Source organism: Grampus griseus, assembly GCF_964374135.1.
Source record: "Grampus griseus genome assembly, chromosome: 15".
Lineage (NCBI taxonomy): Eukaryota > Metazoa > Chordata > Mammalia > Artiodactyla > Delphinidae > Grampus > Grampus griseus.
The window spans coordinates 5276907-5302780 of NC_139009.1; positions in this window are offsets into that span (position 1 = coordinate 5276907).

Genomic DNA, 25874 nt, shown 5'->3' on the forward strand with positions numbered 1-25874 from the left:
CCCTCCAACCCTCCCTATCCCACCCCTCTAGGTGGTCACAAAGCACCGACCTGTTCTCCCTGTGCTATGCGGCTGCTTCCCACTAGCTATCTACCTTACATTTGGTAGTGTATATATGCCCATGCCTCTCTCTCGCTTTGTCACAGCTTACCATTCCCCCTCCCCATATCCTCAAGTCCATTCTCTAGTAGGTCTGTGTCTTTATTCCTGTCTTACCCCTAGGTTCTTCATGACTTTTTTTTTTCTTAAATTCCATATATATGTGTTAGTCTACGGTATTTGTCTTTCTCTTTCTGACTTACTTCACTCTGTATGACAGACTCTAGGTCTATCCACCTCATTACAAATAGCTCAATGTCATTTCTTTTTATGGCTGAGTAATATTCCATTGTGTATATGTGCCACATCTTCTTTATCCATTCATCCGATGATGGACACTTAGGTTGTTTCCATCTCTGGGCACACAATATCATCTTAACACAAACAAATGGATTTGGCTAGTGCTGCTAAAAACCCCTCCACTTAATTGATTGGCAGAGTAAAGTGACTCCTAATATAAAATTCCAAAATTTTGATTTTAGTACTGAAAACCCATAAGTGGAAAGAATCTAGAAAGATCCTTATCTGTAGCAATGAGACAGAAGATTCCTCACAGAAAGACAGCAGTTTCCTTTAGATCCAGACCACGGACTGACATGAGCCATGAAAAGTCACTTGCCATCCAACCTCTTAACTTCTACATGGTAAGACAAGAAAATATTTGTTTCCAGGTTTTCTAAAACTACGTGAAATATTTTTTGTTGTGGAGATGCTCTGAGCTCTCCATCAGAAGTATGTTTGTGGCCCATGTCCCTTTACATATGACGGATGTCCCAAAGAAGTTCTGAACAAACCAAATTGTTCAAGGTCAAATCGTATTGTAACTTCACCTGGAAATTAGTTGATGTTAATCAAATCGTATGATAAAAAGTTATGAGTGATTAATTTTTCTCTGAGTTCCCTCCATTGGGCTTCTTTCAAATGAAGCAAATTTGCTTCGTAGTAACACATTATTTTATACACATGAAGGAATCCATTGTTTTTATTGGTTTCACAGACATGCTCCTCATGTAACTGGCCATCACACATGTGTTCATTTCCCATGCTGTGTAACAAGTCACCTCAAAATTAGTGGATTAAAACGATACACATTTATTACCTTACTTTCTCTGTGGACCAGGACCCAGGTGCGGCTTAGGAAGGTCCTCCGCGCTTCTTGGGTCTGACAAGTCTGCCATGCAGGTGTGGTCAGAGGTAGACCCTTTCAGGGTCCTCTTGCAGTGCCATGTGGGCTCTCCATGGGCTTCTCACAACATGGTGGCCCTTCCTCAAGCCTGCAAGGGAGCAAAGTCTCTCGGAGGTGTGCTAGCAGACTCCGATATGGTAGGTGCGTGTTCTTCTGCTTTAAAGATGTCTCTGCTTTAGAAACAGACTCACAGACAGAGAAAACAAATTTATGGTTACTAAAGGGGAAGAGGGGATAAATTAGGAGTTTGGGATTAAAATATATGCACTACTGTGTATAAAATAGGTAACCAACAAGAACCTACTGTATACCACAGGGAACTCTACTCAATATCTTGTAATAACCCTATAATGGAAAAGAATCTAAAAAAGAATATGTATAGACATATATTCAGTTATACATACATATATACATATATATGTTATATACATTATATACATATATGCATACATATATAACTGAATCACTTTGCTGTACATCTGAAACTAACACATTGTAAATCAACTATACTTCAATAAAAATTTTAAAAAAAGTCTCTGTTTTAATTTCTAATACAGTAAATATCAGTAGATGTAACCCCAGGAAACAAAACTTCCGTGGCGTCCTCAACAAACTCTAAGAGTGTGAGAGAGTCCTGAGACCAGCAAGTGGGAGAACTGCCTCTCTGGGGAGATTTGGGAGGGTCTGTGCACAAACAGAGGAGCCTGGACCTCACCCCAGGTGACACACACTCACTCAGAGCCTGGGAGAGGCTTTTGTCTCCAGCTCTGTTCATAACTTACGAGAACTTTGCAATCCCGAGGAGAGAAAATTTTCCGAGCATCAACGCAGCCACACTGGTTAGGGCCTAACATCCTGGCAGGCTGCGGCTAAACCAGTTACAAAGAAAATAAGAAAAGGAAGAATAAGAACCATATAGGAAGAAAACATAAGAATTTTAAGTATGTATTTCTGCCTTATTTTCAAATCTAGAGATGATGTCGATCGCGTTTCCCCCTACCCTGCAGAGTGTGATTGAATGTCTGGGCTAGGATCTTGTGCTCTTACTTAAGATCCATATATCCAGCTACCTTAGCTTCTTCAAATAATCTAGGACATAAAAAAAAAAAAAACAAGTATGATGAAAATGGCTCTCGGAAAGTCCCTTCACCAAGCTTGAGGGGCGAGCAGGTGGGAGGGTGCATTACCTTTTTTTTCTAGAGCACAGCCCTTTGTTATCAGTTCACACAAAATATATCCAATTTCCCAAAACTGTCTTTGGCTCTCTTATAGATTAGTTCACTTCAGTAAACTTTTACTGAAAATGTCAGTAAAATTATTTTTCTAATTAATTATTAAATAAAAATCTAATCAAAATTCCAATTGACATATTCTATATGTTAACAAAATAATTCTAGAAATCATTTGAAGAATATCTAAAGATAACTTTAAAAATTCTTGAATATAATGTTTTTTTTCTTAAATGGGCAATTGGTCCATAAGTAGCAGAGTTACTATGAGGACTAAATAATCAAGTGTAAGTGAATCACAGAGAAGAAAACTAAATAAAAGGAATACAAATTGGAAAAGAAGAAGTAAAACTGTCACTGTTTGCAGATGACATGATACTATACACAGAAAATCCTAAAAACACTACCAGAAAACTACTAGAGCTCATCAATGAATTTGGTAAAGTTGCAGGATATAAAACTAGTACACAGAAATCTGTTGTATTTCTATACACTAACAATGAAAGATTAAAAGATGAGTGGAGAGATGTTACTTACCTAAATAGTAAAATTTGTTTTAAAACTAAGTCAAGAAAAAAACGTTGTCACATTGGTTTAAGAAGAAGGGACAGATAAATAGAAGAGAAAATAGTGACAGAAGACAAAACATCACAAACTAGAAAGAAAAGATGGATTATTCAGTGTGACTAGTATTTAAAATATTGACTGTTAACAACTAAAATCAAGTGAGAATTTTACCTTCTATTGTCCACCAAAAATAAATTCTATATTTATTAGAGAGTTAAATACTTTTAAAAGAAAGCACAAAAAGGAACATATGTATGAATCTTCAACTGATCTTTATACAAGACAACTTCTTAAGCTTTTAAGCAATGAAAACAAAAAGAGAGGAAAATTATTGGTAAGTTTGAATGATGTCACAAATCTTATAATGACATTGCAAGGGAAATAATAAGGTAAAGAAACTGGAAACATATCCAAAATAAGTATGATAAAAGGTCAATATTCTAACTATAGAAAGAGCACTTATTCATCAAAAATAAAACTTCAAAACATTCAAAAAATTTTTGAAATATGAAAATGACTAAACATACAATTTACAGAACCAATACAAATGGTAACACACTTGAAAATAGGTTCCACCAAGTGGCAAAATAAGATACCATGTTTTACCCATCAAGGTGCTAAGTGTTTGTAGATGACACTTTACAATGCTGGCAATCATATGGCAGAAAGGGTGCACCTATATTATCCTTCAGGAGAAACATTTGGAAATATATGTCAAGCATCTTAGAAAATAAAACTAAAATTGAAAGAAACAATTCTAACCAAATAGGGATTCTAAGCTTTATATAGGAGTGCTCTCCACATCAATTACTTATCATTGCAAACCCAGACAGTACTTAATATCTTAATATTTCTGAAAATCAGGGGTAATAACCCACTTTGTGTAGGTCGTGTGTGTACTTGTAACAAAACCTGGCACACAGTGGGCCTTCAGTTCATCATTGCTTTTACCATCTTTTGTTGTTCCAGCAAGATTCTGACAGTAGCTTCTCTCTGCCGATTCATGTGGTGCTTCCTGCCAAGTACTCCTGGTCCCAGGGAGCCCTCTTGGCTCCCCAGGCTGTGGGAGCAGTTGCCAGCCAAATACTGACAACTCTGAAAGTGTACACTGAAAAGGGTATGTGCACCAAAAATTCACTTACTGAGATGATTCCCTTGAGATGGTGAATAATGGAGGAATATGATTTGTTACAACGGATATTTACATTCATAACCACTGATATCCAATTGCCAGTATATGCGATAAAATAATTTGGGTGGATGAGTTCAAGAAATGGAAAGATACAGGAGATAAATAAATGATAGATAGATAGATAGATTTATATACATAGTAGATGTATAATATATAATCCAGAAATTAGAAAATAAAGGAAATTGTTCACATTATGAAAAAAATCATGGAAGAAGAAGGTCCACCATAAGACTCCTAGCTTTATCTACTGGAGTTAAAATGTCATTAATTGGACTTTTAAAAGTACAATTTATAGTCAGTATTTCAGGGGCACATATATTTCATCACCTGAGGTACACACAGAAACGAATTCACATTCATTTACATTTGAAAATCATAGTTATCAATGCCTACTGATCTTCCAACACGAATTCTGAAATAACCACAGATAGCTGCAAATGGCTTGAAAGCATGACCGCAGGGAGTGTGCCCACAGATGGGTTAGCTCAGGGAGATTAACTTGTTTTTTAATTTTTTTGCTTATTTAACAACTTAAAAATTAAGCACTAACATTTTCAGAGTGCTTAAAAGACTTCAACACAATAATGGCTCAGAAAAATTGGACAAATCAAACGTAGTAATTTAAAACCATACTCATTTAAAAAGAATTCAGACAATTTTGTTTGAATCAAAATTTCAATAAAACAGCTGATTATTGGCCTGGAAATAATTATTTGATTGGATGAATATTTCTTAATTTTAAGACCTCATATGAACTCCTGTGTATGCTCAAACCCCTAGGTATTAGCTTCCCGGAGTGGTTTCTCAATATATCCACTTCTCAGAATGGTGATTGGTTAAAAGCTTGTCATATCAGCACTTTTTAAAACTTCTCCTCTCCATATGTTAGCACTTTCTTGTGTGTCTTTGAGAAAATTTGTGTTAAAAACAACAAAAAGAAATTAATCGCTGAAATAATGTCATCTTAACCACACTGAAATCTTTGATCCCGAATCTCTAGCTACTAAAACTCAACCCAAGTTGTGTCCATGACACAGCCACAACCAAAAACACTGTTTCTTCCCCTAAACCCAACTTCATGGTTTTATTCTTTTTGGCTTTGTCTCAAACTCTCCTATAAATAAATTTTCCCTGCAGCTCAGTAATAAGATGAGGTAAGCCACTCCTTTTCCAAATTATAGAGATCTAGGAAAGCAAAGGTTGAAAGTAAATAAGACAACTCTAAAATAGGTCTAGAGGCAAAGACTCCTTGCTCCAGGTCTGGCCCCGCAGTAAAAACACACGCTCACAACGTTTCTCCTTTGTAGATTCTGAAAAGTTTCATGAGCCAGTATCTCACAAACATCTGCCTTCATTATAATTATATTTCTATTTCAGCTGCACCAAGCTATTTACAGATGAGCCTGTTCATAAAGAGCTTTATAATTAAGCAAACAGAAATATCTTTTTATAGGATGCAGATCTAGGGGTGATAATCACACACAAAATACACAGCAACAGTTGCAAATAGAGTGTTTAACGCTAGTTATATAGTTAGTGATGTGCTCAATAAAGCTTGACATGTCTTTGTTCCTAAATACGAGAAAATATGGTCTTTGCTATGCAGCAGTGTAAACTGTCTTCTTCTCTTATTTTTTTTTTAAGCAAAGACCATATTTTTCAGGGTGAGTTTTTTAAATGTGTGTGTATGTGTGTGAGTGCGTGTGTTTTATATAATAACAGGGTTAGAAAAAGCACACACATATTCTCTGGCTTAGTAGGGTTTGAAATTTGCCTGGTACTTGGAGAAAGAGAAGTGATTCTAAATATTAGCAGCAATGTATGGTCACTCAGAGTGTGACAGATTAAATTAGTAGATATTATGTGATGGTACTATAGTAGTAGCTGCCAGACAAAAAGAAACCTAAAATACTAATCACAGGATAAAAGAAATTTCTCATGTTCCCATAAAGTCTACCCAAGCCTTTGGGTGTTTCCCAGGAGGGTCAATCTTTGCTTATGTACATTTCAGCAGCTCTCAACCCAACCTCAACCTGTACAATGAAGCTCTTATTTGATGAAAATGTTTTCTTTCTCATTTTGTAGACTTTCTTGACCATCCAGAAGTCACGCAATCCCAAAGACTTTGGGCAAAAAAATATAACCATTGTTTGTTAAGATTCAATCCTGGCATAGAAAGGGTCACATATGTATTCAGCACTATGTTCTAAAATGTGTTTGTCCAGCTCATATACAGCTGCTGAGTGTACAATGGTGTCATGATTTAGAAAATGGTTTGAAAAGCACACACACTCACAGAGTCTTAAAATGATAATGTGCTTTGACCTAGTAATTTCACTTGTGTGAATATATATAAAGAAAAAGAAGTCCGAAAAGCATGAATAAAATAGCTTTCATTGAATAAGATATTTATCATATTACTTACTATTGTTATAAGATAAAAAATGGAATGTTCACAAATGTCCGATTGTAGGTGGATGGAGAAATAATTTATGGTATTTACATACACTCAGTGTAATGTCTTGCAGCCATAATTCATTGGTATTCTAAACACTTATAGTGGTTTGGAGGAATGTTTACTACATAATGTTAAAGGACAAAAATAGGATAAATTGCACAATATAATCTCAACCATGTACAAATGAAAGTACCAAAAATTGGAAGGAAATATATTAAAGTGATAACAGTGGTTAGATTAGAGAAATGGGTTATAGGTGAATTTTATTCCATTCTTTTTGATGAGGTGTATTTTCCAACTTTTACATAGTATCTACTAATTTTAGGTTAAATAAAGACTATTTTAAAAATATGACTAATCTCAAGATGCATAACAATAATCATACAATTTAGAGTTGTTCAGCTATGTTTTAGAAAGGATTGAATAATCTTTTCTTACAATTGACTTGAGTAACTAAACATTTTCCATTTATGAAATGTAGCTGTATCTTGGGTCCACGCTCCACCCAGTCTGCCAGAATAGGGTTGACAGCATGTGTCCCTAAGACAGTGATATTTGTTCTTTAAGAGAAGAAAAATGAGACCATTGCTAGAAAAAGCCATGGGCTCTGGGTATATAAGTTGTGACATTCAATATACTTTACCTGCTTGTTTGCTTGACCTTCTCTCCTGTTCTGTGTATATGTGTGTGCATGTCTTTTCTCCCCTCATTTTCCTCCAAGCCTCTACATTTCCTTACTGACCTTACATCTACGTCTTATACATTTCTCTCTTCACAATTCATAAGGAAGAGGAAGAACTGATATTTATTGAGTTTCAGCAACTCACCAGGTGGTTTACAATTTTGTGAAATCTTTTCATCTTCATACCAGCCATGAGAAGTGGGTTTTTTGACCTCATTTTGAAGGTGAGCAAAGGCCCAGGGACTTTTCCCCAAGCCATCTTGTCAATAGGAGTGAAGTGAAAATTCAAATTTCTGGTCTGTCTGCCTCTAAATCTTTACTGACGGACTGAATCAATTGCTTCCCCATGGTGTTCAATGCTTTCTCTATGATATTAGACTTCAAAGACCCATTATAGTTAGACTTTGATTGAACCTCAGAAATGAGAGCATGATTCACAGGTCTGTGTTCAACCCAAAGTATCTGTCACCCATAATTTTACCTAATCCCCAAGGTAATGTACAAGATTAAATATAATATTAAGTAGGAAACAAATAAAAATAAAATAATACCAAAGTAGTTCAAAGGAGCAGATTAATTGATGTTACTTGACATCAGATTGATTTGGTCATGGTGTGAGTCCTCCCTAAGCTTTCCTGTCACTGTGTAAAGAGCTACTTCCTTTCTGTTGTATTAAACTTGTTTACTTTTTGTTTGAAGATACATTTTCTGGTTGTTGGAGTCCAGGATTTGCTAACATCACTGATGTTCAAGTTAACTATCTCTCGTAATGCTGCAGGCGTGGAGCATATCCCCTTGATTTCCAGATCAAAGGCCTGCTGGTCCATCCATAGTTATCAGGCCCCTTCAGTCTCTCTGTCCAATGTCCCTGAAATGCAAGTATCTACACGTATACACTCGTTTCTGAATTTGAACAAAGTATGGCTCCTTCTCCAGCATTTTCCAGTTAATGCTGCTGCCTGCATTCTTTCTCATAAAAAACCTTCCCAAATAGCCCTATCTCAAAAAAGAAAAAAAGAATTCTTAGTCTCCTAGACTCTCCTCGGATCCACCCTCCTCATTCCTCCTTTCACAGATTATTTATTACCCTCCTTTACCGAAACCCTACACTGCCGGTTCCTTCTCTCTCTGTTTGGTTGTAGTTGCACTGCTCCTAAAGCTTCATCCATCGCCTCCATGCCTCTATGTGACTGGCTGCAAAAGAAAATCGTGTTTCTCCTGGACTTCCTGTCCATTGCTTCAACACTGAACTTCCAGACACTGCTTTGCCTTCACTCTTAATTCTCTCTAGCCACTCAGACTCAACCGGTAGGAAATCCTACTCATCATTGCCCTCCTTAAAATGGCCCTTTCTACAGACTCCTCTTTTTGGTGAATGGAATGTTCCACCATGGGGACCCACACTTCAGTATAATTTCTGAATCCTTTCACACTGCTGCCTCTCCCGTTCAATCAATCATTTAATCCTGACATACTAACTCATAACAAACCCATCGCTGCAACCCATCCAGACCCAAGGTTGTCACATTCACAATTATGAAACACTTTTTGATAGATATCTAGTTGGAGTTAAGGGAGGATTCTGGGTTTTTTCCCTCACAAGTTCGGCAGATATGGCATAATTTAAACAAGTCTCAGCTGAATTCTGAACCACGTCTATTTATTAGTAAGTAGGAAAAAAATCCATCCAATGACCTATTCTAACGAATTGATGAAATCCAGCTCCCTGTGCTTTCTAACAGTCTGAGTATCTTTCATGAAATATCCACTCAATGCTGATATTCTAGCAGCATCATTCAGCTGACTGAGTTCAAGTCAGATGACAAAAATGTCAGCTAAGCAGAGACAGGCTTGGGAGCCATAGCCTAGGGGTCTATTCCAATGGATGCTTGAAATTAGGCTTACTGGAATTTTCTATGTTGTTTACACAAAGGCAGAATTGACTGAGTAATATAGCTCGTCAGATCACATGTGTTTCTCCATCAGTTTTATTTAATTAGTATTTTTAATTATATATTAAGCATCAGTGACCTCACTAACGTGAACAAAAGGGCTAAGATCTTGACACTAAGCTGAGCCTGTGGTGCTTGTGTTCCTTCCACTCCAAACCTCACCTTCACGGGGGTAATGGAATTCTGTGCCCCAAATTCTTCTGCATTCCGCTTAGATTATTCTATTGTATCTATCTGTGCTCCTTAAAAAGAGCATATATGCATATCTTTATTGTAATTATTTTTAACATAAGATTATGTCATATATAGTCTTTATGACTCTTTTCACCTAAATACCTTGTTAATGAACTTTAATATTGTTGCAGGTAGCTACAGTTTGTTTTGACTATTTTATATTGTCTATTTATTCACCCACTTTCTAGATGATGGGCATGTAGATTATTTCCAGATTTGGGGGTGATTTTTGCTCTTTTGAACAATTCGGCTGCATACATTCTTGTACGGTCTCTTGCCATACATATACAAAAGTTTACCTTCAGCATAAATTGAGCTGTGGAATTACTGGGTCAACAGGGTAGATAAACGCTTGGAAGAGATATGCCAAACCCTCCTCCACCACGGTTGCCACAGGGACCCTCCTATGAGCAATGTGAAAGAGCTCTTCTGTGATGCGTCCCCCCAGCAATGATTTCTAATTGATATTAAAAGTAATCAAATTTTTAAGTACTGTCAACCAAATGGAATAAAAGCGGTATCTCGGCGTGGTCGTGATTTGCATTACCTTGATCACATGGTAATCAAGAATTTATTGGCTTGAAAATGTGTGCTGATCTTTTGACCATTTTTCTATTGAGTTAGGTTCTTAATGAGTTTAAAGAGTTTTTTATGCGTTCTTGACATGTGTCTACATATCTTACCCACCATTAATTTCAGCAGTGAAAAACCACCCACGTTTTCCCACCTTTTAATAAAATGTATTATGTTATTTAACAAACCATCTGATTATAATGGGAGTTAACTCAGCAGAAGAGCCTATAGCAGCCTCCTCTGTAACACGGGCCTTTGCTTAGTGCATGTCCTCAATTAGTGGATATAAATGTCAATTAAGTTCCTCTTGGGTATAGTTTAAAGTTTGCATATTTTTATGTATTTACCTACCTACATACACATAGACACATGCACACACACATATACATACACACACACACACACACACAAAAAAAAAAAAAACACTGCCCCAAATAAATGATAGTGTAAGGCTCATCTTTTCTGACCTCAGGCCCCCAATCCCGGGGTCCGTTCCAAGAGTCCCTGTGCCCAGTCTCTCCTCTTCATGCAGCCTGTACATGGACCTCAGACTCCTCTCTCAAAACATCAATTTTGCCAACTCTCAAAATTAGAGAAGTGCTTACACCTCTGCATTGCCTAGCATATGAAGTGAAAATTCCTAGCCCAGCGCCTCGGTCCTACTTGACCTAAGCTATCTTCCCAGGCAAACCTGCTCCTGCTTTTCCATATGAGTGGAGCCTAAGGGTCTCCATCCCAATTCTAGCACTTGGCAGCTGTGTGACACACAAGAAGTCACTTAACCCAGTGAAAGCTCAGTTTCTTCTTCTATAAAATGAGGACAGTCATAGTGTCTAACTCATGGGTTCACAGGGTCAATCTGGGGATGAAGAGAGGTAATGCTTTGTCAATATTTAGTACAATGTCTACATGGCGAACAACTGCTAAATGTGTGTTGTTGTTTAGGTGCCTAGTATTGCTGGAACTATTATTTCATTATAGCCAAGCTCTTCATCTTGTTAATCCCCAAATATTGGTGGAGTGATTTGTTCTTCCGCTCTCCCTTGCATCTTCACAGAGATGTCTTACTCAACTGTCTGTACGATGACATGGAATGCTATCAACTTCAGAATCTCTAAGCACTTCGGTAACACTTCCTCTATTAATACTTGTGCCTCTCAGTTCCTTGTACAAATATATTTATCTCTATCATTCCTGTGCTACTTGAGAGAGGGACCAGTATATTGGTCATCTTTTTTTCCCAGCATCCAATGCTCAGCCCAGAACAAAACTGATGCTCATAAAGTGTATGTTGTTTGAATGATTTCCTCTTCTTCTCTTTCCTTCTTTTTTCCTAATCCTCAAAGCCCACATATAAAACCCTTATTAAAATGTTATTTTTATTTGTAACCCTATAAAACCATGACTCACGATACCCAGTCTTATTGGCTGCCTCTTCCATTTCCCCCTCCACAATACACTCTGAACCTCTCTTTCCCCACATCCCTCTGTTTTCCCAAACCACTCAGGGTGTAGAGCCCTCGAGAGCCGAGTTCTTACTCTGCCTGCCTGCTTTTCTAGAAAGAACGTTCCCAGTCATTGTGTTTTCTTCCTTTAAAACTCCAGCAAGAGAAACAAGTGGAGCAGATAACCCCTTGATACTCTGTTGGGGTCAGAGCTGGGGAGGGGAGGAGGAAAACGTAGAATCCCAACATGTCAATATATATATTTTGCTGCAGTTTGTAACATTATCATGCATTCAGATTATGCCCGGGGACAGACCACATGCATAAACATAAACTATTCTACATGTCTAACTTTAATGTCTTTAAGTATTACTTCTTCCATCACTCTTTTCCTGGCCTGAGACAAGTCACGTAATGCAAAGTGTCATGTTCTGTCTCATGTCACTCACAATCACCATCGCTACTTATTTGATTAATTTCATAAGATAGCACAGTCAATTCAATGAGTAGTGCTTATATTCAAGGTCCAGTGTACGACCCAGAGATGACATCCTTCTGCAATATAAGCTCAGACTTCTTGGAGCAAAGATGCTTCACACTGGGCGAGAACGGTATTCCTCAGCATCTCAGCATCATGCTCTGTTTACTGTTACAGGTCAAATGACATGTTTCAGAGGGAAAAAAGTCAGACATCATCTATGATCTATTTTTAAAAAATCTATTATGTTAAGAGTAAAAAGAAAAGGTAAGATGATGTAAAAGAGGGTAACTATATGCAAATGATGCCATGATTTTGTGCCTAATTATTGGAGCTCATTACTCAGGAGTTCCAATCTACCTCTAGCTCTGTGATTGTGGGTGCCAGGATCCAGTGAAGGGAAAAGAAACTACTCAAGATATTTGGAGCACAAAAATACTTGCTACAAGGAATTGGGTGCCTATCATCGAGCAGACCAGAGGGACGGAAGCTGGGAAGCTGCCTTCCAAATCTCACTCAGCTATTTCTGATTGCATGGAGACAATTCTCATTCAAAATCCCACGCAACATTGTAAATCAACTATACTCTAATAAAAATTTCAAAACATAGTTATACTCAAAAAAAACCCCACAAAGTTTACAGAAATACTTATTCAACATGAATAAATACTTACTCAAACAAAACAAAACAAAACAAAAAATACCTCACTGCTGAGAAGTACAGGCTCTCGCTTTTTGACTTCTCCAAGTAGAAAAGGTGAATGTGGGTTGAGGGCCAATCCAGCGTGAGGTGGAAACAAATTGTTAAAAGGTGGTGCGGAGCCAGGTTTAAGCTCAGACCATTTGTTCTTGAGCAAGTCTGTTACTGTCTCTGAACCTCGGTTTTTACACCAGCAGGATAAAGACAGACCTATAGTCCTTGTCTCGGGGTTTGGAGTACTGAGTATGATGCACAGAAAGAAAGAGCCCAGAGCCTGGAACGTAGTAGGCGCTTGATAAATTGAAGCTGCTATTGCTCTCACTAGGGAATGAAATTGTGGAGATGCTGGCAGTCAAATGCTTGTTTTCTCAGCTCAAATGTGACTGTGGGCAAAGAAAACCTTAAGTACCAACTATGTGCTTGGATGCCTTCATGACCCCGGCCCAGTTATTAATCACAACGACCCCATGGGGTGTACGTTGGTCTCCATTCTGTGACTGAGGAACCAGAGAATCAGAGAGAACACGAATGATAGAACCTGTGGCAAGACGCTTTCTCCCTCCCTCTTCTCCCCATCACACACACAGCAGCTGAATAAAATCCCCTGTTCTTCTCCTGGATGCCCCCCGGAAGGGCTAACACTGATGTCAGAATCTTTCACTCATGTCACTCTTCATTACTTGCAGGGATAGGGAAAGTGTGGACACCATTGATCAGTCTTTCTAGTCTGACAAACGTCTACTTAACTCTGCACTCATGATCTCCTCTCAGTTTTATGTAAATCTTCTCCAGTCGTTTGCATTGACAGAGAATTTCTAGCTATGTCATTTCTGCCTTCTCCTCCAGCCTTCCAGTTACAGGCAGTTCATTCATTCATTAGAGCATCACCTTATATTTGTGTCTGATGAGCTAGGCATCCTGATGGAGGTTCAGAGATGAGCAAAGCTCAGACCCTCCCCTCAGAAGTACACAGAGGGGGAGAGATGGGCACCCAAGTTTCAGCACTGACATTTGAAAAGACTTTATTAAAATGCTTGACTCCAGATGGTAAGAACTCTGGAAGCAAGATTAAGTCTACCCCAGGTGGGGTGCAGGGTGTAAGATGACAGGAAGCTTCACACAGAAATGATTTTTGAGCTGAGCTTTGATGAATTATGCATTTTCCCCAGTGGAGAAGCAGAAGAGAACTTGTCTGGAGTTCTGAAGCCTAGGATGTCCTGAAAAGGGTCTCAACCCTTTGGCAGCGTCACATTAGTAAACTCTTCCAACACAGTGCCGGTGACGGCTGGATATTCTGGGTCACTGCATTCTGGAAGGGACGAGGGAGAATGGTAAAACCTGCGAATTCTCTTTGTCTCGCATCCTGGACGTTTTAACCCACTGATATTGAAAGAATGGAAATACCATCTGGCTTCAGATGTGACAGACAGTGGAACGACACTCAGAAGGAGGGAAGGCATAAGCTGAAGCTTAGGACAAGATGGTGCCCAGTCCAAGGAATGATGGGGCTCCACATGCCTGTGTGGTTAAGGCGGGGAGGGGGGAGATAGGGCTTGGTGGGGAGAAGAGGCTGGGTGGGTGAGGAAGAGTCCGTGGGAACAGTCTACGGCAGTCTTTAAAGGCCAACATAAGGAATACAGAGCTGATCCTCAATGCAATGGGGAAACTCTTTGCTTGTCTCCAGTCTCACCTCCACCAGGCATCTTTCTCCTGCCACTACCAACTGCAGTGAGGGTCCATTATCTTTATTAGCAATACATTTCTCTCTCTCTCTCGTGCTCAATATTTTATTATCTTGTCATAAATCTATAATGTCTTTTTACATGGATCCTATGTCTAGGTTAAGAACTGTATCTGGTTTAGTTTTTTATTTTTTTTTATTGTTTTTATTGTTATTTATTTTTTTATATAACAATGTATACATTGTTAAATGTATACATTTAACATACATATGTATGTTTGAATAAAAAAAATACGATGGCTCTAAAATACTATAAGGAAATGTTATTCTGCTCCTTACGGTGTACAACTCATGGTACGTCACAGCACTGCAGTAAACAGAGGTCAGAATCTAATGTCAATGGTACTTTCATGGGACCCCAGTCTCATCATTCCTTACTTTCTGCCTACATTCCTTACCCAGTGATGGTAGGAATACCTGGGGATGCGGTAGCAGCAAGCAAACATACAATACAGACAGATTAGCCAGTTAAGAGTCTTTATTTCCTTTTGAAGAAGCAAGACTCACAGCAGGCATGGTTCATGCATGTCAAGTTTGAGAAAAGCCAGGAGACTCATCTCTGTGGTGGAAAATAAATGTAAGCCTTTCAAAACTCTCCACACACTCCCAGAACTGCAGTCGGCAGGAAGAACATATAATGTCCCAGCTCTTTCTGAGACTGAGAAGTCTTGTAGGCAGTTCAGCTGCCCCCTACAAAGATTCAGGCCCTTGGGACAGAATAGAAATGACTTTCTGCTGCAACTCCCTTCTCATCTATAGGTGGTTGGCCCTCAAAATTCCCCAGGCAGGGAAGGTTTACCAGAGAAGGGTCTGTCTAGGACCGCTCTGCCCAAGACCCAGACACCAACACTCCAGCCACTGAGGTATGGCAACCCCAGCCACTGAGGCTGCCTTTTTAGATGATATGTCCAAGCATCAAATTCATCCCTATGAAGGCAAAATTAGAGCCTCTAGCATAACTCCATCCAGCCCACCTAAAACAGACCAGTCTGATTTGTTCTGGAGAGGTGGGATTCCAGGACACTGGAGATGGAGGGAGAAGCGTCACACCAAGATTTATGAGGACATTGAAAACAAAGTGAGTGGGAGTGAGCAGAGCTGAGGACTGAGTTCCAAAGGAGAAGCTAAGCCTAATGCACCAAAGAGGAGGGTCATAGTAAGTCGTTCAAACTGAGGGACTGAAGCCAGTTGTCAAGCCAGAGCTTTCAGCTATAGGAATACTTTTGAGCAATAGTACACTTTACAACAGAGGGGCTATGACTCCATTAGGTCCCCTGGCCAATAGCCCCCATGACTCTGTGGCAGCCTGCAGTGCCCCAAGCATTGCTGCAGCTTTGGAATGAGCATCAGGGGCCTCCTTTATGTTCTATCTTAACGTCCCTGTCAACACAAGAAATAAAAACCAGACATACAATATAGAGTCAGTTTCTCTGGGGATGGTGGAGCTGTTGGTCCTCAGCCTGAAAGCATCTCCAACCAAGATGAGATATGGGCAGTTGTTCAGTAATAGGCCCCTCTAATCACAAACCTGGCTCTAGATGGAGGTTCTGTGAGCCACCGGTCCCCCAGCAAGGGGAGGCTGTCAGCATGGCCGGATCTGGGCCTGATATGAAGCAGAGCCCAATGGACCATGCCCCCATTTCTTTAGCTCCCCTGCCGCTCAAGTTCAGCACTCCCTAGAGAAGGAGGCCAGTGTCCCCTGCACTGAATCTCCCAGGGGCCAGAAACTTCTAAAACACCATCAAAAGAAACCATCGAATGTTCAGGGAGTGAAAGATGTGCCAGGGAGTTTTTCGATGGCAGTCATGGGGCACAAATAGCCTGTAATTATGACAGTCCCCTAAACCAAACTCCTAAATGGGCATGATGGTTTGGGAAGACATGCAGAATCTCCAGGCCCATGGCCTGTCTGACAGTTGGTTCCACCACTTAATACTCTTGAAACCCTGAGTGTATAACCCACACCCTTCCAAACCCAGCTCAAGTCCTGCCTCCAGAAAGCCCCGATTTCTCTTAGCTGATCTTCTGATGGTTCCTCTTCTAAGGCCCTAATGTCCTTAAGGTATGTGTCCCACAATTTAATACTTGATGGATACTCTCTGTCATTTTGTGCTGTTCCAGTGGTTGGTTCTAGAGTGATAGCCCTGTTGCAGAAGGACTGCCAGCTCTAAGAGATGGTACCTTTCTCTGTTTTAATCCATCTCTCCCAGATTAAAACTTCCTGGTGGCTTCCCACTGCTTCCAAGATTTGCTTTAACTACCGCTTCTGGACCATGGAGTCTTCATCACAGGCTCCTAGGGCCACTTCTTATCTCAGCTCCTGCCACATGCCAACAGTACCCTTTGGCTGAGTCACACCGGACAACTTAGAATTTCTCAAAGGATCATGTGTCTCAGACATCAGAGCTTGGGGCAAGTAGTTCCCATAGCCTGAAATAGCCCACAGCCTCCTCACTCTTTTCTTGAGGCTACTTCTCCTGTCCTTCAAGTTGCCACTCAAGGGTTACATTCTTCTGAAGGCATTCCCAGAGTAGGTAAGGAACCCAGATCCAAATAATTCCTTAGGAACATAAAAGTACTTATGACTTGAGCAGTCGTTACAGTTCTTTGCTGTTGAACGAGACTCACTCCCCTTTTGGAGCAGAAACTGTACCTCGTTGATCTGTGAATCCTCAGAGTTTAAATCAGTGCCTGGCTTAACAAACGATTATTGAATGCATAAATGAATAGAGAAATAAAAAAAAGATGAATACATGAATGAATAAATAAATAATTGGAAAATGAGTAATTTAAAATGGGTAACAATGTAGCATAACCTTTTTGACCATGTCTGCGGTTGATTATCTGTTGCATATAAATACTGTAATCATGTGCTTCTTTTAACTGCTTGCATTTTCTCTGAGAATCTTCATCTACTTCCTTGGTTTCCTTTCTTCTATACATGCATGCCTCTAACATCTTCATTTCTAGGTCAGAGAGTAAACTTCTGAGTTTCATTCTCCAACACGTGATTTCTTAGTTGCATACCTCCACTTGGGATATCCCACAAACATCTAAAATTCAGAATGTTTCCAGCTCATGATCTTTCTGCTAGAATTCAATTATTTGTGTTCCTTCCCTCAGTGAAAAAAATCATTCCCATTTGGTTCACCCAAATCAGAAACCTAAGTGTAATCCTTACTCCATACAATTCTCAAATGTCCGCATCTAAGCCAGCCCTAGTGCTTCTACCTTATAACTATCTCCAAATACGCCCAATTCCCTCCTAACCCACCCACATTGCTGTAGCCCAGAAGGTACTCTTACCTCTCCTGGATGGTGTCAACAGTCCCAAGGTCTCCCCGCCTGCATTTGTCCTGCTCACATCTACTCTCTGCACATCAGTGGGATGCTCTGTTACAATCATGTTACCCCAACGATCACAACGTTTAGTTTTTCCCCAATCCCCTCAGGATAAAGTTCAAACTCTTATAAAGTTTACAGTACCCTTCCTGGCTCCTCACCTGCTCAGCCTTCAACCAAGTAACCCACTACTTCCCACCCCCTGTATTTTCCAACCATGTTCAACCACCTTCAACTCTCCAAAGATATGACACCCTCTGGGGCGCCAAGCTTATTCACATATGGCACTTTCATTGTGAAGCACCCACTCTCAGTCCTCTTACACGGCCTACGTATCTCCTTGCTCAGCTGGTATGTCATCTCCTATGAGAAGCCTCCCTGGCCCTCTGAGCTTGGGCCCTCCCTAGGTGCTTCTGTAGGATCCTGCATGACCTGTAAGTAGCACCTACCACACAACTGTAGCTTTCTGCTAGTATGTCTCTTCTCTCTACCACTCTAGGAGGCATTGGAAGAGAGATGGGGAACATGGTGAAGGGTTGATAACAGTATTAACAACGTCCATCAGAATCCCTTCCTTTGATACAGATAATTGATCATTTCTGTCTCCTCCTAATTGTTCGACAATGAACATTCAGTCTTCAGACCTCAAATCCCCCACCTCAAGCTCCATACCTATTGCTTTCTTATACTTTTGAGCTGCTCCTGCATGGAGATGGTAGACATGCACTGGAGCACCAGGAGGTAAGTATTTTATCAGTCTCATCCATGATTACATTTCTAGCACCCAAGAGAATAAGTTTCTAAAAGATATGTGGGATACTGAATGAATGTTGGATGTTCAGTTAACCTGTAGGCACTAGCCCATGGCCTGCTGAATTTCAGAAACAGTCCTAGGATCCTGGGGGAATGCAAAGATGTTATTTCCTGACCTTTAGAAGAGTAGAGGATCTAGTTGGGATGACACAGAAACATATAATAAAAATATTACTATGGCACCAAACATTCTTCCAGGGATCTGTGAGAATGATTTGGCTGGTGCTTGAAAATTCCAAAGAAAAAGCAAAGGATTAGGACTTCCCTGGTGGTCCAGTGGTTAAGATTCCGTGCTTCCACTGCAGAGGGCATGGGTCCTTCCTGGTCCTGAAGTTCCGCATGCCGCACAGCGTAGCAAAAAAAAAAAAAATTATAAAAGCAAAGGATTAATGGCCCAAGCCATGATGGTTAGCAGATTAGAAAAGAAAGAGATCAGTTTGCACTGAAGTATCTTCTGAACTTTGGAAACAGCAGGGCAAGGCAGGATTTTTATGTCATACATTTGGGAGCTGTACAGAGATGGAAGAGAGAAGAAATAGACGTTTGTTGAATAATGTCTATGTGTGCATTACAATTCACGTGAAGTACTCATGTTGTTTCATTTAATCCACTAGATTAAAAGTAAATGCTATTTATTTTAATTTTTTTCTGTTTTGACAGATAAGGAAAATGAAGCTTGGAGAAGTTAAGTAAATTTCTCAAGTGCCTACAAAAGTAGCAGGACTATGATCTTAATCCCACCTTGTTTGGCCCCAGATCTTTCCCCTTCCTCCAGCCTGGCTGGGGAAGTCTGGATGTGCAGATACGTTGTAGGGCCATAGTGCGAATTAGCCTGGAATAACCACTTTGATAGCCTATCCCAAGTCCTCAGTTCTCTGTTATTTCCATTTTACCCTACCTGAATTTCATTTCTACTTTTATGGTTTGAAAAAAATATCTGAGTCCTCTGAAAGGCAGCAATTAAACCTTTTATCATATTACAAGACCAAAATAGTTACCTCCAAAGAGCAAACTTCTTGGATTATCACCTCTATTTGAGATTTTTAGGGATTTGTCTATGTAAACTTGTTCCCAGGTAATACACATAAAGCATCAAGCAGATGTATTACACTTGGCATTCTTTGCTCTTAAAAGGAAGCTGTGAGAATGACTCACTGATTAAAAAGTCAAAACCAAAAAGCAAAAGGTCTACATAATAGCCTTTGTATATGTTGTTGGTGCTCCTCACTCTCTTTGGGAAGGCAACCATATCATGCCCAATGGATAAGGGATTTGCTGAGCATTCTAAACCCTATATTCATGGAACCTGTCCTGAGATCTGCTTCAACTATGAAAATGCTTTCATCTCTCTTCTAATATAGAATACTATGCTTTTCACCTTCAAATGTGTAACCATGCTTTTCCTAGGATAAATCATGCTAATAAGTACTTTCAACTCTTTTGGAAAACAATTTAGAAATATGTATCAAGAACCTTAAAAATGACCTCTTGGTATAATAATAGCACTTCTTTCACTTTATCTTGAGGAAATTACCCAAGAGAGATATAGAGAGAAAACCTTGATATCAAAGATAATCCTCGTGATGTTATTTATAAAAAGCATCATAAGTGATCAACAAAAGGGTCAATTACATAGTAATTTTTATTTTGATGTTTATATAATGACATGAAACAGGGAACTAATAAGCTAAGTGAAAACAGGATACTAAATTTTAGATAAGGGATGATGACAACTGTGAAAATAAATGTGCACTGAGGAAGATTTAATTAAACTAAATCAAAATGTGGTAGTGTTTTGATGGTATAATTGATTTTTTCTACATTTCTATGTTTAATAAATTTTCAACTATGACCATGCTTGTTTTCACAATCAGAAAAAAAAAATCTTCATTTTTTAAAGAGCTTTTTCTTCTTGGTGTTATAGTCAAAAGAGGTAGAAATGGAGATATACTAGTTTTGTAAATAAGAAGCAAGAAAAAGTCTTTGAGATCTATTTCAAGAGACATTGACATACGAAAGTTTAGTAGCACATGAAATTGGAGAAGTAGCTAGATGTCAGAAAGTTCTAGAGTGACTTCCAGATGCTCTTGACTTGACCAGGAGAGGAAAGAGTCTAGACAGTGAGACTTCCCTACAGAAATCCTGAAGAACAATTTACACTGACTCCTAAAATAGAGAGCCTGTGGAGTTGAGTAAAGTTGCAGAGAACAGAGGTATGTCTAGCAAACAGGTAATTAGAATCTTCTAAGGAGAAGGAAGGTGTGATATTCACAACTTTAAAATAGCTTTAAAAATAGTGATCTTTAAATCCCCAGTAGTGTCAGAGTCACGGGAGACTAGGTGGAACCTTGGCAGCCATGTTAGATGAGTAAATATAGAGCAGGCATCTAAAAGATATGATTCAGTAAATATGTGTTTCAGGAAACTCTTCCTGAGCATGTCTAGTCTACCCTGGTGTGAAGTCAGAGCTGCAGTGTATATGGAAAGAGCTGTGCATCAGCCCCACTGAGGCTCAGGGCTCCAGAGTCTGATGGGGCTGGAGATGCTGTGCTCAAGGGTGAGATCAGCCACTTCATGCGGCCAATGCAGAACAGTCATGCTCCCAAGATAGCGGTGACTAAAGCAGCAATAATGCTGAAATCGCGCTGGCACCCCCGATAGGAGGCAAAGATGCTCCTTGGCCTGGACTGAAGGCTAGATCATAGGGAGGAAATCATAGATTTTGGATTTTTTGTAAGTGCAACAAAAACCTCTTTGGCATCACTCAACCAACACATCACTCCAAACATATTTGCCCGAAAAAAATGTCACATCTCATTACACTAAACCAGATGCAAACTGCCTGTCCTAGACCACTGTCCATCATCCAGCCCCAGTGCTCAGGTGAATCGCCTGTTAAAATGCACATCTTCTAGGGCCTGGTGCCATAAGTCTCCATGGAGGCTCAGGAATTTGCATTTGAAGAGCATCTCAGTTTATTGTGGTAGAAGAAATCCCCAGATTTAACTCAGAAATGCTGCTCTGGTCTGTCTGTTTATCAATCAGTGAGCACCACTTTCTTTTTCTTTTTTTTTTTTTTTTTACACATTTATTTTATGTATTTATTATTTTTGGCTGCATTGGGTCTTCGTTGTTGCACGCGGGCTTTCTCTAGTTGCGGCGAGCGGGGGCTACTCTTTGTTGCGGTGTGCGGGCTTCTCATTGCGGTGGCTTCTCTTGTTGTGGAGCACGGGCTGTAGGCACCCGGGCTCAGTAATTGAGGCTCGTGGTCTCTAGAGTGCAAGCTCAGTAATTGTGACGCACGGACTTAGTTGATCCGCGGCATGTGGGATCTTTCCGAAACCGTGATCCCTGCATTGGCAGGCGGATTCTTAACCACTGCATGACCAGGGAAGCCCCACCACTTTCTAAACTACTGTCAGTTTCACAAATATTAGTTCAGTACAGTCATGTAAACCCTGAAGAACTAACATCAATTCTTAATTGGCTGATTCTGTACTCAACCTGATTGTTACCAATATTTTTATCATATTGTTGGATAGAGACAAATAGAATATTTCATTACTCTGAAATCTTCAGATGACACTAGGTGGAGAGAGATCACCAAGACATTATTAGAGAGTTGGATCAGGATTTTAAAAGGTTCTGGCATTCCTGGGAAACAAGAGCCAAAGTTAACTAGATAAAAATAAATACTTAGAAAGAACCAGTCCTGCTTCTGAGTCAACGAGTAACATGACCAAGGGTGAAAGAACTTAGTTTAGTAGGTCAACAAGGTTCATAGGTTAGAAATGAGCTCACCTGTGTGGATATGATCGGATGCCAATGTTTAGCACTCACGGCAGAGGAAAGAATAGCCCCAAGACATCACACTGTGTAAACCACATTTGGAGTGCTGGATTCTGCATCAGGAGCCACGTTTCCAGAAGAAATTTTACAAACTGAAGCCTATCCAACAGAGAAAACTGTGACGGAGAAGGTCTTGGAAACCTTTCCAGATGAGAAAAAAGTGAAGGAATGAGGAATGTTCCCTTTGGAAAACACAAGACTTGGGAGAGCTATTAGCACCGTTGTCAAATCTGTGAAAAGCTCTCATGAAAGAATAATTCAATTCACTCTTTGCTGTCCCAGAGAGTAAAACTGAGGTCAACGGGAAGAAAAAATATAAGCTACAGTGCCTCTGAGAAGGGTGTTTGTTTTTCTCTCCAGCCCAACTCCTCCAGGGAGCCCACCTACATATGCCCAGTTCCAGTCTCATGGACTAGTCCCTCTGTCACTCTTCTGGACCTGCATCCTTCTGGACCTTCCCCTAGAATGCCCTCTCTTATTTGTCTACCTGATCACATCTATTCATTATTGTGGACTCTGTTATCTCCCCCTCTGTGTAATCTTGACCGCAACATCTCCGGCACTGCAAGACTTGACCACCTGAGCACCATATGCTTCTCAGTCCCCTGTGTCCTTCTCCGTCACAGCAACTTCACTGGTGCATTAACACCCTGTACACACACCTGCTCATTCATTGAGCTATGACTAGGTATTACTGATTTTTTTTTAATCCCCAGCAGCAAACAGAGTCTTAAGAAAGGCAGAAAGAGACAGAGAAGAAGTTAGTCTAGGATCCAGAGCTAATTTACTTACACTTCCCAGGTGTGAACTAAATCAGGAGTGAGACCCAAACTGGAAGCTTCACTCTCAGAAAAGGTTTTTAAGGCATGACTAATGACATGCTTTTAGAAGAAATCAATCTAAAGAGATGAGAACTCAGTCTGATGCACTGCCATGAACTCCCTCTATATGAAAACCACATGGTAAATTGGCAGTGAACTCTTGGTAGGAGATCCAAAGAGAAAGAATAGAAATGTTGTTCCTTAGAATTCAGCAGTGGCCTCTGGAGCAGAAGAAACTTAATCCCGAGCATTTGTTTTACTTTAATTCTCTGATTTGATTGCTAGTATTTCTAAGATAAACTAGAAACTTTGTACTTAAAGTTGATTTGTCCTGAACCAGTAGTGTTTCATCATGTTTAAAGATAATATTATGAAAACTAAAATTATCCTAATCAAGTATATAAAATGAAGACATTAAAGTTGAGAGCTGAACTGTATCGTGTTTCACTGGGAATGTATAATGACAAATAGTGCTTTCTCATAAAAGTAGTTATATATTACTTACTTTTTAAAATGGAGTCACAGAGTAATAAAACTGATGTGTCATTAAATGTACTGTACTGGGGTTCCCCAAATCTCCAGACTTGAACCTATTTACCAATTGGCCTATCCCGCAAGGCCACCAGATGGCAGAAGACCAAAGGAACTATGCTGTGTATCCCAACAGAAGAACACGCTTAAAAAGATCGCTGTATTTCTCCAAAGAAGATATACAAAGGGCCAATGATCACATGAAAATATACTCAACATGATTAGTCATCAGATTAATACAAATCAACACCTCAATTAAATATCAATTTGCACCTCACTAGGCTGGCTGTCATCAAAGACAGGTTATAACAAGTGTTGGCAAGGACGTGGAGAAACTAGAACCTTCATCCACTGCTGGTGGGAACGTAACATGTTACATGCTACTTTAGAAAACGGTTTGGCAGTTCCGCAAATGATTAGACACAGAGTTACACTTGACCCAGCAATCCCACTCTTAGGTATATACCCAAGAGAAATGAAAATATGTCCATGGAATCCTTGTACACATATGTTCATAGCAACATTATTTATAATAGACAAAAGATGGAAAGAACCCACTGGCCATCAACTGATGAATGGATAAACACAATATGGCACATCCATACAGCGGAATATTATTCAGTCATAAAAATAAACGAAGTGTTAATACATCTCCAACATGAATGAACCTTGAAAATATTATGCTAAGTGAAAGAAGCCAGTCACAAAAGACCACATAATATACAATTCCATTTACATGAAATTTCTAGAATAGGCAAATCAAAAGAAACAGAAAGTAGATCAGTGGTTGCCTAGAGTTGAAGACAGGAATGGAATGACTTGGGGAGTGATAGCTAAAGGAAAAGTATTTCTTTTAGGACTAATGAAAATATTCTAATATTGTTTTTGGTGATGGTTCCATAACTGTGAATATACTAAAATCACTGAACTGTATACTTTAAATGGGTGAATTATATGGTGTGTGAAGATATCTCAATAAAACTATAACAAAACATAATCAGAAAACTACAGGCAAAGAGAAACTCAAAAAGATATTTTTCAACTATTGCAACATTTGGATTTTTAGAAGAGAAACTATAGCAGAGATGTGATTCTACAAAAGAAGGTTCTAAACAACTTTTCTAAGACTGTAATCTTAATGCTTAAGAAATTGGGCAAGTGTTTCCTTTGGAAAATATCCAGTATGCCAGATAAATTTTCAAACTTCCTTTAAAAGTTAAAAATAAATCTAAAATTCAAAAATCTAAAAGAAAATGTAAATCACCTCATAAAAGATCAATAATAGTGTCCCTAGAGATCACACAAATTATATAACTGTACCAGCGATTACATTCTCAGAGTAAAACCTCTGTAAAAAGAAAATACATCTCTGCACATTCAGCTGTTGAAGTCTCCTGGATTAAGAAATATTTACAAAACTAATAAAACCTTCTGAAGAGAGAGATGATCATTTTATCCTTCCCAGAATCATAGGATTTTAGGATGGAGAAGCATCTCCATCAACCTGCACATTTTCTAGATGAAGACACCAAGTCCAGCATGAAGGTCTCCCTCTGCTGTGGGTACAAGACTGTGGGAGAAGAGCCTGCACTTGGTCCAGATCTCCACCTTTTCACTTTCACTTCCTCTCTACCTGAGCCAGGACTTCTGAAATGAGTGTTTGCCAAGTCTGTCTGCAAAGAGTTAACGTGCACTTCTGGTCTGTCCAGCATTTGTGTTCAAACTCTGTTCTGTTCGGGCTGGGGGAAGGGGTTGGGATGGGGGACAACTGGTCCACACTTACCATTCCCCAAAGAAGATTTCCATCTAGAGGTTTCCCTTCAGCAGGACCCTTCTTCATGCGCCTCCCATCCCTTAGGTTGTTTCTTCATGTTTGTGAAGTGAAGAGCTCATAGTCTAACAGAAGAAACACACACACACACACACACACCATCTAGACGTGATGATTAAATGAATATAGTCAGTACTATGAACACAGAAAT